Source organism: Narcine bancroftii, chromosome 1 (assembly GCF_036971445.1).
Source record: "Narcine bancroftii isolate sNarBan1 chromosome 1, sNarBan1.hap1, whole genome shotgun sequence".
Classification (NCBI taxonomy): Eukaryota; Metazoa; Chordata; class Chondrichthyes; order Torpediniformes; family Narcinidae; genus Narcine; species Narcine bancroftii.
In genome coordinates this window covers 81,671,446-81,675,298 of record NC_091469.1, presented here as the reverse complement: position 1 = coordinate 81,675,298, position 3,853 = coordinate 81,671,446, and the positions used below count along the sequence as shown (strand labels likewise).

Below are 3,853 nucleotides of genomic sequence, written 5' to 3'. Positions count from 1 at the left end.
GATTCACCATTCTCTTGAAAAAGTAGTTCCTCATCTCCAACCTAAATCTACTACCCTGAATCTAAGCTCCTAGTTCTTTGCTCACCTACCAGTGGAAAAACTTATCTAATTTATTTAATCCTTTCATAAGTTTCTATAAGACCCCATTTCATTCTTCTGAATTCCAGCAAGTTCAGTTCCAGATGATTCAATCTCTCCTCTGGCTAACCCCTTCTTTTCTGGAATCAATCTAACGAACCTCCACTGCACTGCTTCCAAGGCCAGTATACCCTTCCTCAAGTAATAAGACCAGAACTGCATGCAGTACTTCAAATGCCACCTCACCAGGACCTTTACAAGTTGCAACATAACCTCCCTGCTGCTAAAGTCAATCTCTCTAGAAATGAAAGTCAACATTCCATTTGCCTTCTTCATAGCCTGCTGCACCTGCAAACTAACCTTTTGCAATTCATGCACCAACACTCCCAAGTCTTTCTGCTCAGAAGCATCCTGCAATTGCTTGCCATTTAAGTAATAATCTGATCTTCCTCTTTGCTGATTACTGTGAACTCAGTGCAAGCTCAAAAGCTGATATGCAGGAACGTTTGAACAAATCTATCAGTGCCCCAAACTTAGCACAAAGAAAACACAAGTTATGCACCAACCTGCACTAAACTCCCCCTAGACACTGAACCAAACATTCTCGTGAATGGTGAGAGGCTTTCAGTAGTGGCAAGTTCACACACCTTAGGAGCACTTCCCTAATATCTGTCAACATTGTCAACATTAATGACTGCCAATAACAGAATTAGAAAAAAACAAGCCAGCTGTGCTTTTAGAAGACTGAGAAATAAAATCAGGCAGTAAAGACAAATCAGTCTAATGACCAAGGTCTAAGATGGAGTATCGCACTGTTGTCATGCTCACTCCTACTTGAGACATGGACATGTATAGCAGACATGCCAGGCAACTGAACCACTTCCATGTGACCAGGCTGTGCAGAACACTTCATCCAGACACATAGATTCTGTGCTTGACAAACCTCCTCAGCATTTACACACTATTGAAAGAATCACATATCAGACAAGATGCTTTCACATATCACATAGCAGGACATTTTGGAAGAATGTTCAATAATAGAATGGCAAAGCCAGTCCTTTATGACAGAGCATGTGGTGGGATAGCAACAGTGATTCAAAGACTCTCCGAGAACATTCCTAGAGAGTTTTAGCATTGACGCACTCTAATGAGAACAACAGGCATGGATGCACAGTCATATGAGGAATTTGGAGTGGAGGAAGCAAAGGGAAAAGGAGAACCTCAAAAAATCAAGACTCACAGATGCCAAGCATCCCAGCATCTTTGCCAACTCCTTAAAACACTCAATGAGACACAATTTCCCACACAAAATGCCATACTGACCATTTCCAATTGGGGTCGTTTCCTTTCCAAATTCAGATTCTGTCTTTCAAAAATCACCTGTGAATCCTGGTGATCAGCTATTGGGGGTTTGTCAGGCTTTTGCTGTGATGGGAGTGAGGCAATGAAGTTTCCAAATAGAAGGAACATGGGACAGCAACAAGTAAAGATGTTTTAACTTTACTATCTTCCATGGGAATACAATGATAGACACTTGCATAATTTCTGCTCCTTTTGGTTCTCAATGAAGCAGGTCTCAGAAGTTTTAGGAAGACCTACCTCTGGCCAGAGACTTGCCTTGGGGGCATGAAAAACATGGAAATGCTGTCCAGATGCAGAGATGCAGGGAAGGAAATTTATATATTTCATGGAGTGCGCTTTGTAAACAATTTTCTAATTGGAATCATCGAGTTACCTGGTGGAATTTGTAGGTCTGAAAACTTTTATTCCTACTTCGAAAGATGAGGATAGCATTGAGTCTTGGGAATACCACAATGAATATGTAACCAAAAGGAAGACGTGGCTCAGCTGATATCTCCCAGATGAAAGGCTTCAGGTTGAAATCTCACTCCTATAACTCTCCTGAGCACGTGGGAAAGTGTTCCCTCATTGGAAGTGTCACCTTTTGAATTATGGCAATATCTGTCAACACAAATTCTGTGGCACTTTTAGAAGAACTCTGTTTCCCATTCAATACTGAATTTTCATCTAACAGTACACAAATTAATGATCATCAACATCAGATTGCAAAACATTTCTGTGTGCATTCCCAGCATTATAATAGCCCTTGTATACCAGCAGTGCTGCATTAGCTCTAAACCTCAGTGAAGTCGAGAAAGGGTTAATGTTAATGCAGATTTCTTTCTTTCTTAAAGTGAATCTGATCCAAGGGGAATTGGGTTTTATGTGACCTGCTGGGTCACAAATATGTTTATTTAACCATATATCAATTATAGCATGGAAGCAGGCCATTTTGTCCTTCTTGTCCACACCAAACAAACTAGTCTCCTCTAGTCCCATCTACCTGCACCCTGCCCATAACCCTCCATTCCCCTCCCATCCATATACCTATCTAATTTTTCCTTAAATTAGAAAATGGACCCTACTGCCGTTACTTCTCCTGGAAGCTCATTCCACACAGCGACCACTCTCTGAGCAAAGAAATTCCCCTCATGTTACTTCAAAACTTTTGCCTCTTAACTCTTATCTTATGACCCCTTGTTTCAATCTCTTCTACTCTCAATGGAAAAAGCCTATCCACATGCACTCTATCTATCCCTTTCATAATCTTAAATGCCTCTATCAAATCTCCTCTCAACTTTCCACACTCCAAAGAATAAAGAAAGACCTAATTTTCTCAATCTTTCTTTGTAATCTAATGCTGAAACCCAGGTAACATTTTTGCAAATCTTCTCTGCACTGTCTCTACCTTGTTGATATCCTTCCTGCAATTCTGTGACCAGAACCCACACACAGTACTCTAAATTTGGCCTCACCAATGCCTTGAACAGTCTCACATCACTTCCCAACTCCTGTATTCTATGAATTTAGTTTGGAGCTCATTTCCAATAAATTATACATTTGGGTGCAACATTCATTTTGGCCAAAGGCTAAATGATTGCACTAATAGAAAATGTGATAACATTGGGAACATTTTCACCTTATTGTTCATCATTTGTGTTTGTGAATGATATTATCCTTCAAACATGCAGTGTTGTTCTTTCATTACTCTCTTACAAAGGTACTCTTTTTCAAAAACAAAATATTGTGGCAACCCACTTACCAACAAGTAAACCAGCTCGCAAAGTGGCAGAAATGATGTGAAAAATTGACCTGCATTCCTCACAGGTTTTTCATCTGAGCTGATGACATCACTGATGGCATCACTTCCTGTCCATGTGACAGAAGCAGTGATGTCAGCCCAGCATGCAAGCCTGGAGCTGTCAGTTTTGTACTAGATTCCATAGTGTGTACAGCAACTTGACAATGTGAACTCTGATGTCTATAAGTAGCTCAGTATAGAGTACTTTGCTTTAATATATTCTTCTTCTTTGGCTTGGCTTCGCGGACGAAGATTTATGGAGGGGGTAAAAAGTCCACGTCAGCTGCAGGCTCGTTTGTGGCTGACCAGTCCGATGCGGGACAGGCAGACACGATTGCAGCGGTTGCAAGGGAAAATTGGTTGGTTGGGGTTGGGTGTTGGGTTTTTCCTCCTTTGCCTTTTGTCAGTGAGGTGGGCTCTGCGGTCTTCTTCAAAGGAGGCTGCTGCCCGCCAAACTGTGAGGCGCCAAGATGCACGGTTTGAGGCGTTATCAGCCCACTGGCGGTGGTCAATGTGGCAGGCACCAAGAGATTTCTTTAGGCAGTCCTTGTACCTTTTCTTTGGTGCACCTCTGTCACGGTGGCCAGTGGAGAGCTCGCCATATAATACGATCTTGGGAAGGCGATGGTCCTC

The 3,853-nt window shown here is 41.8% G+C and overlaps 1 long non-coding RNA gene across 1 annotated transcript; it reads right to left on the bottom strand.

Moving 5' to 3' along the window:
- Positions 1 to 1,822: 1,822 nt before the first annotated feature.
- Positions 1,823 to 3,258, bottom strand: LOC138739150 (uncharacterized). Its single transcript, XR_011342057.1, has 2 exons — positions 3,182 to 3,258; positions 1,823 to 2,040 (listed from the first exon to the last, which is right to left on the bottom strand). It is a non-coding gene; the product is annotated as an uncharacterized lncRNA (long non-coding RNA).
- Positions 3,259 to 3,853: the final 595 nt, after the last annotated feature.